Source organism: Ixodes scapularis, unplaced genomic scaffold (assembly GCF_016920785.2).
Source record: "Ixodes scapularis isolate PalLabHiFi unplaced genomic scaffold, ASM1692078v2 PGA_scaffold6__148_contigs__length_123643588, whole genome shotgun sequence".
NCBI classification, from domain to species: domain Eukaryota; kingdom Metazoa; phylum Arthropoda; class Arachnida; order Ixodida; family Ixodidae; genus Ixodes; species Ixodes scapularis.
In genome coordinates, this window is record NW_024609881.1 from 75707849 (window position 1) to 75724262 (window position 16414).

Below are 16414 nucleotides of genomic sequence, written 5' to 3' on the forward strand. Positions count from 1 at the left end.
CGCGCGCGCGCTCAATGCCTCAGCATAGCCTCCTCTATAGGGACTATTTGCTGAACGCCATAATTGTGAATGCCGTTTAGAGCGCATGCTCAGAACGAGCTCACATCAATAGGCTGCTAAGACCGGCAGTCTTAATGGTGCGGAATGCACGTTGCAAAAGAATTGTGGAAGCTCGCTGTCAGCACGCGCTATGTCAGCCTTCGCGCACACAGCTATGACCGCCAGTGAATACTCCTTGTACTCACAAAACGTGGCAGTTCGACAACGGAGTCATAGAGTGCCCGGTCGCAGATTTAGAGCGCGAAGATCTGGTAGCACTGAGTATCAAAGAGCCATTTCTCGGGGAACCTGTACGTCAGCGCACAGCTTTTGCAGCGGCGAGGAGACGAAACACACTTGTTCGCTCGGGAGAAGTGTGTGTCGGCGTTTCGGCGCAGCGGAGCGCCAGTCACGTGGCTCTCCTCTCGTCCGTTGTCTACCGCTCCACCTTTTCCCTTTCGGCGGCAGCTTGTCGTGGTGATCTGTCAGGCTTTGTCAGTATATAGGAGGCTATGGCCCCACGCGCCGCCGAAGGTAGGAAGCTTGCGCTGGAGGTGGGACAACTGAAGCTCCTCCCTGCGGCTACGGAGTGGACGCGCAGGCTTTCATGGCGCCCAGATCAAACGCAGATTGAAGTCGCCTAATGGATAACACCAAACCTAGTTTGGTCTGACGTTTTTGTACGAACCGTAGTTGATTTCGATGTGCACAAGCTCTGCACCGGTGTGTGTTCGTGAGATGACTGCTGCGCACCTGACAGGCTTCCGGTTTGAGTACATTACCGGAAGCCTGACAGGCTTCTGGTAATGTGGTACAGCCTGACAGCTCGTAGCACATTATTGGGAGGAGTAAATTACTTCCCGAAATTTGAACTTCCGAAACAAAGGACGAAGGATAGTTTTAATTTGACCTTTTACAACTAGTAAAGATATTGTTTAAACGAGTGCAAGGAACTGAACCTAAGTCAGCAAATGAATATTCCAAAATCTGTTTAAATAATGCTTAACTGTAAGAATGCGCTAAAACCCAAACCGAATCTAACCTGAGAATTTACTGGTTCGCCATTGTGTTGTAACGTCAGACGTTCTGTGAACATCAGAACGAGGGCAGCATGAGCCTCTTTCGCCTAGCCTCATAAGCAGTCACAAGGCCGCCGCGATCGTCCGTGGGAAATGATGTTCTACAATTCATCAACCTTGCCTGAGTCAAGCAATAACCAGTAATTCTTATAATAATTTCAAGACGGGGAAAGAAACGAAAGCTACATGGTGAATGATATTAATAGTAAGCCCAAGACAAAGAAATCATATGAAAGTCGCATTTTTCACCCACATCTTGCAAATAAGTAAAAGCGATAGCTGTATCAATTTTTCGCAGCATATTCTCCCGATAGAGTTCAACGTTTGATGTTTCTAGCTGAGATGCGTCCGGATTGAAACGCCGCCCACTCACGCTCATGGGAAGCCTCCACCAGAAGCCTCCCTGATCTCCTTAAGACACGCAGTGTCTGTTCCTGCCCGGAGAATCTAAAAAAATGACTTTCATTAGGTTTCAGTGTTGCTTTAGGTACAAATTTATATGTCTACTAACATCGTTTGAAGTTTCTAGCGTGGACCCTGAACATTGAAGTTCCTAAAGTGGACTGATTTTAAAGTCTTCTTGACATCCGGTGCGTCTAGTCTGGCGTCGGTCACCGCCTGCTAGTCGCGCGAGCAAACGAGCGGCAGCCTCCGTATCGTCCGCTATTCCACGACCATCTATCGTGGCATAGCCTCCTTTATACTCACAAAGCCTGGCGATTCGACGATTCCACGACAGCGCCATATATAGTGCCCGCGGTTCCAGATTTGGAGCGCGAGATCTGGTTGCACAAAGCATCAAAGCGCCATTTCTCGAGGAACCTGGACGTCAGCGCACAGCTTTTGCAGCGGCGAGTACCCAAAACACACTTGCTTACTCGGGAGAAGTATGTTTCGGCGTCTCGCCGCAGCGGGGCGCCAGTCGCGCGACTCTCCTCTCATTCGTGGTCTGCCGCTCCACCTTTTCCATTTGGGTGGCCGCTTCTCGTGGCGACCTGCCAGGCTTTGTCAGTATGTAGGAGGTCGTAGTCTGCAACTACACGTGGGACGCGGGCATGAAAGCTGCGCGTCGGCGTGGTGTCAATTTTCGCTTTCGTTCGTCTGTTATACTTCGTCTCATCTTAGCATGGACTATTATTAGCTGCTCATGCTAAAAGCGAGAGCTAGTTGCTTTGGATGAAGCCTCGGTGGCCGCAGCGGCGCTCATGCAGCGAGTGCTCCAGTCAAGGCAGTAAAGGCTAGCCACTCGCGCTTGCACAGCCTTCGCAGTTTGTCCGTGCTAAGGTGAGACGAAGTGATCCGCCCTGTCCTGAAATTCTGCCACGCTCGCATGACGCGTTGATGAAAGCGGCGTTCAAGCGTTCAGCCATGCACAAGCGACAGTCCAATACAAACGTCTGTCAGAGTCTGTCGATGTGCGGGAGTAAGCAACCGACAGGAATAAAAAAAATCAACAAAATAAATATGCAGTTCTTCCAGCTTTGCTGCTCTTGTTATTTTTGTTTTCGCATGCCATTCGCGAGCAAGCTGGCTGAGCGTCATGACGCATAATTAAAACGCGACGTAAGGATATTCTTATTAAGCAAGCCAGGTCACTGCAAAACGTGAGAGCTACTTTCCTTTTGAAGCGAAACGACGGGAACATACCTACAGAAATTTAGTGCGAGCCGAACCCTCAATTTCCTCCAGCCAAGTAGCTCGCAAATTTTTACCTGTGTAGGTATCTCATCGGTATTGAAACCATGGTTTCAATCACGACGGTTACAGAATTCGCAAAGCAGCGGGGCCGCTTTTACGGGAACCAACATTTTTCTTCAGCATCAGCACGCGCCAATGAACAAATCAACCCAGATTAAGCAGCATCGTTGGCGTGTGACGCTAAGATTAGGCCAGCCCAACTACGAAGACAAGTAACCACACAGCGCTTTTGAAGGTGCGTACTCGCGACAGTTGTTTGCGGCAATTCTATATCCGTTGAAGAGATCTCCCTCTGAACACCTCGGTGAAAGCGGAACTACTCGCACCCATAAAAATAAACGAGCTCAACGAGTGTAGCTCTTTGAGCACGCCTGAATCGCCGGCAGCCATGTTTATTATCGCTTAAAACCAACGTTACTAGAACTCTCAGTTGGGAAACTCGCCGTCGAAACCTGGGCCGCCGGCGTCCACCGAGACCGAGCTAAATACGACAACAGCGTCACTCTTTATCATTCGTCTCTACTATGGTCACCTTGAGCCTTTAGAAAGCATGTTTTTGCGTAAAAACAAACGGAAAAAACTCTTTTTGTATGAAATTGTCTTTGGAGTTTAGTACAAAATGAAGAGTGCGTGATGTTTTTATAATCTTTAGTTTGCAAGGTATTTTGGAAAAATTATTATTATTTTTACACAACCATGCCTCAGCGGTCCTTTCATGTAGCGCGTCCCGACCTAGGTGCATTCTAACTTCGGTATTTTAACCGCTGACGAGACGCGGGTGGCACCCCTGTAACCTCTTCCGTTGTATCCGTTTCGGCGCCAAAATGGCCGATTAAACCCAAAATAGAAGTAAAGTGCAGTTCCTCGAGTGGCCGCTGCGGGAGAAATGGCGGCGTTGTATTCGTCATTAGCTCGGTTCTGGTGGACAGATTGGGGCCACTTTTTCAGAGCAGTCTCTATGGCAGTTTCCCAACTGAGTGGTTTTAGTAACGTTGCTTAAAACTGAGGTGTAAAGGGAATAAAGTGATATATTTTTAAAAACAAATATACCTTTATCTAGATTTTTTGTTTCTCAAGCACGAAATATTATCCATGAAAAACTAATGCGGCACAGAGAAACAATTTTACAACGAACATTTCACACGTCAATCGCCTCTCCAGTCAATGAGAGATGTAAGCACGGGGCGGTGCTTAGCGGGCTGGACCTTCACCATCTCCATCTCAATTCTGGCTGACAATGTATAAATAGCGCAAAAAAAAAAAAAAAAGAAATTCCCGACAAATTAAAAATAAATTTGTGTCCCATCTATTCCCTTAATTTTTTTTTTTTAGTTTCAGTGTTTTTATAAAGCTGAAGCACATGCAGAACGAATTACTCTAAATTTACACGCATTGCTACTACAGTGACAATGCGTCTCTTTTGTGTATCCCCCCTTTGATCTGAAACTTAAATCTATCTTCCTTATATCAAAGCCGTAGAAGAGCGCATTCGCTATTATTGTTCAAAGGTTTTTACGGCATTATTGACTCCCCTGACTTAGGAGTTCAAATAATTTTGGGAGTCCCACGCGTTACGCATACCTACTTGCCAACACCGTTCTATACTCCCTATTCAGGCAATATACAACCAGTTCCTCATCTAGGACATTTCTTTTCATTAAATTTCCTTCAAGTTACTCTCACTACCCGATAGAATTACAGACATGAGTGCGTTAGTTATTCAAAAATGCAACAATACAACGTTAACGATCCAAAATACATTAATACCATTGACCAACGCAACAACTACTTTAATACATAAACAAGAACGAGCATCGCTAAGGAACATTATTCAAAAAATTGTAATTGCAGTTTTAAAATAAGCGCCGTCTGGTTATTGAGCCTATTGATGCGGGAAGGCGATTCCAATCAATGGATGCCTGGAGAAGAAAAAAAAATGAAAATAGAGTTGCTGCAATGGGGGATAGAAACTGTTAGTTGTGATCTATGATCGATGATATGCAAGATGGTTGTAAAAATAATGTTCTACGAAGTGTCGGGCTATAGTGAAGAATCTTGTGAAATCAACATAAACGATATATTTTTTTTTCTGTGAGGAGAGAGTCTGGACAATGAGAGAGATGCTTGCATAAAGGTGACAAAGGCTTTGCGTTGGCATTTAAAAAAAAAATTAAAACGAGCAGAACGATAATGAAGACTCAAGAGCAGATGCAAAGGTGAGTCTAGGGTCTCAGATAGAGGCTGCATACTCAAGTTCAGTACGAAAGGTCTTTATACAAAATTAGTTTTAAAGAAACAGGAATGAGCGGAAAATATATTTTGAGATAACCTAGCAAGCGATTAGTGTTGTTAGTGGCGTATTCAACATGGACGTTCCAGAAAATGTCATTGGCATTATGAACAACGCGGTATTTATAGGACTAAGTAGAAAGGAAAGTGGAATGGCTAGTGTAATAAATGCGACAAGCGTTTTTTTTTTGTTTTTGTTTTTTTTGACGAGGCACTTTTATTCCCTGCAGTTAGAAATGTTAAGTTTCGTAAGCCATTTTGTGCACTAGAGAGTTTCGTTATTAATATCAGTTTGAAGGGCAGAGATTTCGGAATCGTTTTTTGTTTTTATGAATAACGTTGTTGTCAGTATACAAGCTACTAGAAAAAAGGATACGCCCATAGATCGTCGTTAATACATATAAGAAATAATAGTGGAAAGAGTACGGAACATATGGTTAACTGGAGTTAACTCGAGATACTAAAAAACTGGTCGCGTTGACGAAAACAAATTGACAAAGGTTTGTAAAAAACAATCCTATCGTAAAAGGAGTACGTGAGGAGCCTTGTACGAAGCTTCTGAGAAGTGAAGATATATACAGTCAGTCCCGGAGCCCTACTCGAGTGTGATGTGAAGATCGTGAGTAAATGTTAGAAGTTGAGTTTCGCAAGAATAGAACGTCCAAAACCCATGCTGGGCTGAATTAAAAAAAAAAATAAGTGGAGTCCAAAAAGTTAACAAGATAAGAATGAATCGCGTGCTCAAGAGTTTTGCACGAAATGCTCGTTAAAGAGTTGGGACGAAAATTAGAAAAATTATACTTATCGCCAGCTTTGTGCAGAGGAATCACCTTCACCACCTTCCAGTTTTTTGGTAGTACATTTTGTTCAAGAGATTGGGTAAACGTTTTGGATAATATAATTCTCGAATTTACTTTAGTATTTTTCAAAAACTTGGCACTGATATTATATATCCCTGCTGTAGTTGATGTTTTCATGTTTTCGATAATGTTGCCTATACCTTCATTGTCTACAATAACAGGATTCATTTGAAGAAATTCACAGTGTGGAAGTATTTGACAGGAAGATGTAAAAGGTATTGAAAAAGATCTAAAGAACACATTATTGACTGCAAGGGGCCCCGATTACCCGGCACATCTACTCCGTCATTGTCCTTGAGCATTACATGGTAACTGGCTGTGGAACTAATAATTTTCCAAAATTTCCGGGGAATACTTATTAGCAAGGATGGCAACGTAACATTGCAAAAAGTGGCTTTTAAATCACCAACTGCTTTTTATACGCCTCAGAAGCAATATAATACCCTGCCCAGCGCCGTTCATTGTGCGAGAGCATAGCAGCAGGAAATATTTGTTTATTTTTATCTGACAATCTCTTCAATGTCACGCTATATCATGGTGACTCAAGTGATGATGATACGGTGCGGAAGGGCATATGAGGGCTCATATGTGACTCTACTTTTTATTTAAATAAGCACTAGTTTCCTTCCACTGAACGCTCCTCAAAGCATAGTATGCAGTCATCCAAAAAGAGGTTCAATTAAAGTCAGCCCTCGCATAATCATTCTTTTTTTTTTTTTAGCTTCCTTTGACTTCTAACAATTAGGAATATTGAAAAGAAATGTAATACACAATGGTCACTAAGATCAGGCTTGTGCGTCAATGAGGAGATAAGTTAGTGCGATGTTGTTAATATAAGGTCTAACAGAGAAGCGGTAGATGTAGTAATACGTGCAGGTTGTTTTACCATTAAAGACAAAATGAAATCGAAGCACATATTAACAAATTCACTGCACTTTTAAGACAAATGACTGTCGGATGTACGCACATCAAACCAATCTATGGAAGGATAGTTGAAATCACCCCAAAAAATTAATGGTGCACTAGGAAAACGAACGATGAGAGTGTTGATGGCATTGTGAATCTTTGAGATAAAAGTGACAACTGCAGTGGTTGGACAGTAACAAGCCCCTATATATATGTTCAGATTTTAAGTGAAGACCAATCCCTATTAAGTCACGTTCAGAGGCGATGTTGATTTAAAATGATTGTATATTATCTGCTACTGTAATCAACACACCACCACCGTTTCTTCCCTCCCTTTCATGACGGCATAGGTTGAAACGTTTCTGACAGTCTATACTTTTACTACTACGTATTTTACTTGATAACCAGGTCTCGGTGAGAACAAGAATGTTCGCGCTAGAGGAGTCGCCAACGAACGACAGATCATTGCGCTTAAACATAACACTCCTAATATTAGTAAAATAACATAAATATAATTCAGGCATAGTACAGCATTGGCCCTAACACTTTTCTCAGAATTTTGTGAAGGACTTGAAGCTTCATGAGAAATTCTGGCGTTATTATTACTTGAACTGTTTAGCTAAACAGGTGGTACGTGGCTTGAGCTTCTTGCGTTAAGATCTAATGAGCTTGGCACTGGCCTATGAAAGTTTAATCACGCTAATCGAGTCTGTGCTAGGCGAGTATGCTAACGTTTTTCTCTAATAAGTAGTGTTTCAAGGCGCAGTTTGAAAGATACACATCGAGGTTTTGCAAACTGCAGCAGTTTTTGCCGAGCAAAGCGCACCGACGGAATGATGTCTTCGCTAACAGAAAAATGTGTTCCCTTGAACTTGTTGTGTAGGCTTTCAATAGCACTGACTCATTATCTTTAAAGGAAGACAATTTCACGATAACTGGGCGATTCGTTTGCGGTTTGTACCTGCTGAGGTGGTGTGCCGTTTCGATGGATGACTCCGAACATTGAATTCCCAATCTCTCAAGAGAGACGTCTCGACATCTTTTTCCGATTGCGCCTAAGTTTTCTTGACGGCATCGAGAAAGCCTAAAAATGAGGAGATTAGACCTGTGCGCCCTGCCTTCCGCGTCGTCAGAGCGCACTGTGAGCACCGATATCTTTGTGTTCCTGCATAGGCTCCCTACGGTAGCAAGGGTTGCGCGTCTATTTTCGACGTGCCGCCACACCGCTATTCGCCGAGATGCGATCATGTGAGGAGCAGGATCAAATGCCTTGCAGGAAAGTAGACTTTGCACGCGCCCCGGCGACGCTGCCCTGCTTTTAGCGCGCCGCGCGCCTCGAAAGCGCGGTGCCGCTATTCACCAAATTTAGTCGTGTGGGGGGCAGGATCAACATGTCGTGCACGAAAGACGGCGCTACGAGGATGAACGCGCAACTCTGGGTCCCGTAGGGAGCATTACAAGAACTGTACGGTATCTCAGTAACAGCGAATGCTATCTGTGGATCCGATACCACGCTTTCGGTGTCGGCCACCATTTTCGTAGTTGAAATTTGGTTTTCCAAATTATACAAGCGTATTAACAGAGTATTCACCGATTCCTCGGTGGCGTGCTGTTTTACTCTTAATTCACGAACTTCCTGAAGGATATTGCTTCGGCCTTTCTGCAGAGTCTGAACGGTATTGAAAACCTAATCAAGTAGTTGTTTGTGCTCCTTGGTCATGGGACCAGGGTTAGTTTCGTTATCCCCTCCGAGGAGAAACAGGATACCGAATCTAGCACTTCGGAAATATGTAGTCAAAGATACACGCGCACTGATTTGCAGTGATAAAGATTCAAGGTACATCGCAAAACATGCCTTGGGGCGAGGGAGCAAGAAAAGACACACGTTGTTATTTTTTGAACCAAAATATTTGAAAATACTATCCTGTTAAAATAGGATAAAAAAACTTTGGAATCCTTGCCGAGCAGTTTCTGCCTGGCCCACTGACGTAGTTGATGGTTTCTGCCGCTTTTCTATGTAGTGGCGCTGAATTTGTTGCGGTGGTTAGACGCGACTGGCTGGGTGCAGGCAAAAACAGTGCCGACGAGCGCCCGTGTTTCAGTCCACTCTACAACAGGCAGCTAGGTGATGACGGGCACGTTTGAAAAAAAAACACAAAAAAAACATCTGTAGATGCTGCCGATATAACGTTCCCCCTTATGATGACATTTGGTTCTCTGCTGGTGAAGGCCACGTAGGCGCCAAGATCATTGACAGGAGCTGTAAAGATACGATAAAAAAACTTTGGCATCCTTGTCGAGCAGTTGCTGCCTGGCCCACTCAACATACAATGGCCACGCTGGTCAGGCGTGTAGCTCAGGTGTCAGAACACCCCACGAAATTTTACTTCATTATATGTGTATATATAATATATATATTTTTTTATTGTGTGTGCTATTGCAACCGCACCTTGAAACACCCCCGGAAAATATTTTCTGGCTACGCCACTGACGCTGGTAACCTGAATGTTTCTAGTAGGTGTCAAGAGAGCTTCGTTAAAACCACATTTGCGCTACACCTGGCTTCCGAAAAGTAATACCGCTATGAGTTCTACTGTAATGAAAATGTCCACAGTGAAAAATTTTATTTGAACGATAAATGTTTTTGTCTAATAAACGCATATGATCAGATCTGATGATATTATAACATATAAGAATCGTACACGAGTATATAAGATGTTATAAGAAACTGACCAGAAGTTTCTTATAAATTCTTATATAATTTTATATTGCTTTTAAAGGTTCCTATAATGTTCTTATAAGCTCATATGATTTTATTTTAAGATATGTGTTTGCTGGACCGAACAATTTCTTATCAATATTGCATTTTTAACTAGGGGTTATTTTATTCGACAACTAGAAAACACACACCTCTCAGTGAAGTTTACCTCCAGTTTCTACTTCAGCTACCTTTCTTGGCCTCGCTATTTCTATCAACAACAACCCCTTTAAAGCGTCTCTTCATTACAAGATCACCGACTCATTAGCTACCTTCAGCCCTCTTCTTACCACCACAAACTGAAAGTCGGCTCCATCCCGTTTTCATAAATTCTACGCCTCCGACGCCTTTGCAGTGACGATTTTTATAATGAGGCGCTTTCCATGTCCACATTTTTGTGTGAACCAGATATACCCTCGCTCTATTCTTGACAAAGCATTAGACCGCGTTTTCCACATCTCCCATTCCGGCACCCTATTCTCTCCACCGATACCGGGAAACCAAATGAATCCTTTTGTACTGACATATTACCCTTCTCTTCCTAAACTCACCCATTAGCGTTTCTCTGCCCACTGCCACCTCCACCTTTCCAAACACATGTCTAAAGCCCCAATGTTCGCCTACCGCCTCATTCCAAACCTCCGATCTCTCTCGGTGAAAATCCGATTTCCATCCGCCTCCCGTAAATCCCCCACACAACAATCACCCAGTTCCACACCACGCAACGGCCCTGGATGCCGTACCTGCAAGCATGTCGCTCCTCCTCCCCCAACTTAGAGCACACAATTCCCGACACCCATACCTACAAAGCTGCTAACATCGCTTCTGTAATTTTATGCAGCGCATGACCCGACACTTTTTTTATATTGGCGAAACCAGTCACAACCTTCATGACATTTCAGAGAGCACCGCTTCCTCGTAACACTGAAGGTCACTAACAAACTAGGTCCTCACCTCTCTAGGCACGTTTCCGACCACTTCTCTAAAGATGGACACATTGAACTCTATATGCGCGTCTGCGTCATTAAATCTGGCTTGCATTGCTCTCCAGCAACCGTGTGATCTTTTATCTCCGCACTGAGTTCTTTACTGACTTAAACAATAGACTCATCTTCGGCTATAATACTACCACTTATTTCTCTCAAGTCCACACTCTCTCTCACTCTCCATCCTTCCCCTGATCTTCCTCGTTCGCTCGGTATCTCTTCATAACCCTCCCCACACTGTAAAAAATGTTCACCCCATTTTACGGGCAAAAGTGGCAGGTTCAATATTGCCGGTATGGTTTGCCGTAATCTAGAAACTGGACTGTCTGTAAAAACAAGGCATATAATTTCGTAAAATGACGAAACGTCCGTAGTCCACTTTACAGACAGTTATCCGTTTTCCATTTTACGGATAAAAGTTGCCGGTTCAATATTGCCGGTATGGTTTCCCGTAATCTAGAAACTGGACGTACCGTCCGTAAAAACAAAGCATATACTTTCGTAAAACGACAGAACGTCAAAAGCCCACATTACGGACAGCTATCCGTAGGAAATGTGAAAGCTGTCCGCACTAAATACCACAGGACTATACCTTTCCGCCTTATAAGACCAAAGCCTCGAGCCATCCGTACCACCTGCACCTCCGATAAATCAGGCGACTCACCTGGCAGAGCTCTAGATCTGCCAGGGTTGTCACCTGACGTATCAGAGGTGCAGGATTGGTGCGAATGACTCGTAGCTTTTGGCCCTATATAAGGCGGAAAGGTATAGTCCTTCGTTATTTAGTGTGGACATCTTTCACATTTCATATGGACAGCTGTCCATAATGTGGGCTACAGACATTTCGCCATTCTACAAAATTACATGCCTTGCTTTTACGGACAGTACAGTTCAAAAAGACGTAAAGGTCAAGTGCTTCATTATTTAGTGCAAAAAGCTTCCATATTCAAGCAAGCCTAAGTCACATGAAGCTTTTGGGGTAGATTGGTATGGAGAGTTCATAGCTTCGTCATTTAATATATGAACTTGAATAATTTCTCATACTCAGCCAAAAAGTTCATGTTTTGCAAAAGAGAAGGAGCACACAACCTGTACTTCTCATTGCCAGGATTTTGTTTGTGTGGGCGCAAATACATCTCTCAAATTTATTGTCACGACTCAATTTGCTCATCCTAAGACGTGTCCAGAGCAGGAAAAAAACTACGTTCTGCACCGAATGCAGTGTCTCTCAATCATTCACAAGCGCTTAGTGACTTCGTGATTACGGAGCTAGTCCAGGGCATTAATAGTGACGAAATCGACGTTCACAGGCAAACTGGCTAAGTAAGTGCCTGTGACAACTTTTGATGCTTTCCAGCCTGATTTCCATTCACACTTTTGCCTGGAACATTCTAAATGCGCGGGTCATCCAGATTTTCGTAACTGGTGCGAGTTGCGACAATAAAACATTCTGTAGCTAGTGCTGCCCGTCTTGATCGTCTCGGTTCTTTGTTGGTCTACACCAAAATGTAATTGACAAAAAAAAGCTGCTTGAAGCTCTGTAATTTCTTCACCTATTCCGTCCAAGCTGATTACATTTTTTTTGTGAGTATATTTCTATTACGTTACTACAGCCTCGCACACTAACTCCCGAGTGTGCGATGCAAAATTAAAATGAGATACACAGAAACCCGTTGCAGGTGCCCTGAAGTCGCTGACGCAAATTTTGAGGAATGTATTTGGAAATTTATTTGGAGGAGACCTAATACATTTGGTTGTATTTGTATCTTGTACTTAAATGCTTTTTTGGAAATGTATTTACATTTGTGATTAAATACATTTTTGACGAAGTATTTTGTATTTGTATTTCGATACATATTTGCATGTATTTTGCCCATCCCTGCTATCTGGGACGTACAGTTATCTTTACTTCGTTGCCCCTCGCCACCATAACAAGTTTGAAAGGAACATGACCTAAAATAGTAATGTTAAAATGTTCTTCATTGTACACCGAAAGTTAGGCCACTACATATTTTCACCTGATTTGCTCATGGTGAGGTGGGTCATCTCTCCGGATTTTAAACTGTTTTACTAAAAGAGTGCGAGAGATAAAAGGGGGAAGGGCTACCGGCGCTTTCCCCCTTGCTGGACCGTTAAAGACAGTGAAAGCCCTAGATGAGAGGCTTTGCCGATGTTCGGTGTAGGCGTTGCCCGAACTTGGTTCGTGCTTTGTTCTCTGTTTTTAACTCTGAAACTTAATTAGAGCCACGGGCTTGGATGGCAGCAGTCCCCCGGTCATCAAGACACCATTGCTCAGTTATACGGTGCACGAATAATGACAGAAAGCGTCGAATACTGTTTTTAACGCGTTAACCTGTGTAGCTTGCACGAAATCCGGCAAGGCGAGTGCGACTGCTGTGTCTTTACCCTTACAAAAATGAACAATCAGTTTCAATTGAGCTTCTAATGTGTTTTGATAGAGTCAAATGAAACTCAAAAGAAACTCAGCGGTAAATGAGTTTTATCATTACAAAACTAATATTTATTATTTTGAACTTACTCATTACACATTCAATTGAGTGTTATGATTACCCACTCAATATATATTCTTTTGAATTTACTCATTACAAATTCAAGTGAGGTTTATCATTAGCCAATCAATAGCAAATATTTTGAGTTTACTCATTACACATTAAAATGAGTGTTATAAAAAAAAAAATCTACTCCCTACTGGATTGCATCCGAAACAAATAGCGCGTCGGTGCTAGTTCTGATACACAAGTTTATTTCCTGTGCTTATAATAATCACTGTATTCACCCTTTTTTACTCCTAAAGCCTCATTCACACAATGCATCTTTTCAACGCGCCACTTGGACGCAAATGGCAGTGTAGCCCTGAAATGAAAGGCATTTGGAAGTGAGTTGCATGTGTTTCTCGCGTTCATACAATTCAAGCTGAACCATATGTACGCGATTTAGCGAGCGACGGCAATGAGCGACGGAGAGTTCTCACTGATCGGTTTTTGGATTTCTAGAAAGCTTTGCTTATCGCCTCGGTCGCTTGCTCCCGTCGCTTTCATGTGGCTTGCCTCGTCGTGCAGCTGATCGAGCGATAGCAAAAAGGGCCGCCCCATCACTTTTCTTGTTGCTCGCTAAATTGCTTACATGCGGTTTATACTTTATAGTTGTTGGCACTTGCCAAAATGTGAAGCGTGAATTTTATTAAAGGCTTTGCCCTTGCTGACCCTCAGACTGCTGGGAAAACTTTGGGTTCCAGTGAAATACGACCACGTGATTTCTCCTTTTGCTTATGAGCTGAGGAGGAAGTAGTTTAAAACACCTTTTTTTTCTGTTTCTTTTGACACTAGTCAGTGCGCGTTTTTGTTTTTTCTCTTAATCTTTACAGTGAAGTACTGCCAGAAGGTTAATAAAAAAGTGCACCATATACATAATTTTTTTATAAAAAGTCAGTGCTCCAGTCGAGGGAGAACTCGTTTATACTCTTCGCAAGCAACATCATCAATACAGACCCTAATTCTAAAGGCGCACGTCACGCAATGTTTCGAGTAGTTTCCGAGGACGAAAATTGAACTTGAATCTAACCTCCCACAGTGGAAGCGAATACAAGCGCCATCACGCTAACGGGTACGTTTAGCAGTCATGGGTTCCGCAAAACACACCGCCTCGCTATCTGGTACGAAGCCGCCACCCGATTTGCAGTAATCAAGGTCTCTGACACACTCACCAAGTGCCTCGCTTGGCCCCCCTTGCCTCCGGTGGGACCTTTGCCTTTGGTTGCATTCCGCAATCTGAGTGCCCGTGCAGTGACAGGTCGGTTCCGTGGCTTCCTTGGCAAAAGCTCGAGGGTCATCCCATGCGGAAAGCACCTGCGCGACAAGGAACCGCACACGTTCGCTTTCACGCTGACTGCACACAAAAGAATCACGTCATAAACGCTCCGAACAGAAAGGACTCAAAAAGTAAAACGAGTGGGCGAGCACTCACCAATTAGACTCATATCCACAGCTGGTTCCAAGGGCACGCCGGCACCTAGGGCACTTCCTTTTTCTAAGACGTTCTTCGATGTTTGTTCATAAAGTCTGAAAGCGCCCGAAAGTTGCGAAAGTTTTGAAACTCGCTTCTTTTTTGAAAGTGTTTGCGTTTTGTTACGATGGCGATGGCGATGCGGCGATGCTCGTTGGTTCCGAATTCCGACCAAGTTTATTTGACGCAACGTGAATTTTCTTGTTTTATTCGACTTAAATTAAAACTTTCAGATACAAAAAAAAATTGTTTTAAGATTTATAAAATTATTTATAATAAAGCATGTCGAAGCGCATTCTGTACTAAACTGGAGCTTGGCTTCGTTTCAATTTAACATGGCGGCGACCACTATTGTGCCGTGTACCGTGCTCGACCTGTTTGCCGTGCATTGGTTGTCCTGTTATCCAACTCCTGCGATCCTCATCAGCCCCAAGCATGCTGCCTAAGTATTGTGTCCTCGCCGGAAAGGATATCCAGTCTTCTTGGAAGCGTCGCTCGAATGTCGTTGGCACCCCCGAACCGACTCGGCAAGCCTCACGTCGTTGCTCGGTTCCTCCACGTTTCCGGCGATGGATCCCCCAGCCCTGGCCTCAGCCCTACATCACGTAGCCGGTGAAAAACAATCTACGGCAACGCAGTGTCTTTGGAATGCGATTGCTACGATCAGTGGCTCTTAAAACCTCAGTAGCCCCCTTTCAATAGTGAACTCTTCGATGTGAACGCCCATACCTTCAGTGTCCGGAGACTGCTGCAAACCTCCCACGAGAGCGCACGTCTTCTCCGGGCGCCGCAAACCACAGAGATATGTACGTGATCCTGGTATAAACATCGCCGCGCTCCGTCGGCCCGCCGCATCACGTCCGCCGAGAGATCGGTTCGCTCGAGTCCTGTTCTGCGAGCGGCACAGCCGTTTCTGCTTCGAATATGACTACAGCCGACATCGCCGCTTCGCAGCTCACCAATATCTCTGCTTCCATACTGAGCCAGGACATGAAAATCTTTCTAGAGCGAGACGACCAAGGTGGGAAATGGGTCACCCCTGGAAAGCCCCGCAAATCTCGTCTTCCAGCCGACTTTGCATCTCCCAGTCCGTCTTGCTGGCGCAGCTGCGCAGCCTCTTGACATTTTGCCGGCGTTCTTGTAAGCCGCACAGCTCCCTGCTCATACATGTACCGACGTGTCGCTTCACCTCCGTCAAAATAACCGTCCTCCGCACCCCTCACGAGGCGATCATCAACTGGCTACTTCGCATCACCAATATCACCTTACAAAACACTTCCCCTCCCGTCCACTCCTACCTAACCGCTCCAAACAACTCCTGCCGGGGTGCTATACGTGGAATCGCCTCGGGGGCCACCCCCGACGAGATCATCAATGATCTGGAGTCTTATCAAGCTGACATCCTTCACGCAGGGCGAGTAGGCACAACAGGTTCAGCCATCATCACCCTCATCGGAACCAATGTCCCTTACACAGTGTACTACCGCCGCCTTGAATTTCGCTGCCGTCCTCACAAACCTCGAGCCCATCATTTCAACAGCTGTGTCGAGTACGGACACCATACTCTGGCCTGCCCGGGCAACCAGCGACGCTGCCCTCCGTTTTCCACCACCCTGGCCCGCCCAGACGAACCCCATCCCTGTACTCCCTGGTTTGCGTTGCTTTAACTCGCAGTGTGGTTCTCAAACAGGGCACTTGGTCCCGAATAAGCTGCTGCACCTTCACTCACTCCATGAGACGCATCATTCAACAGTTCTAGCGGTATGTAAAGCGTGG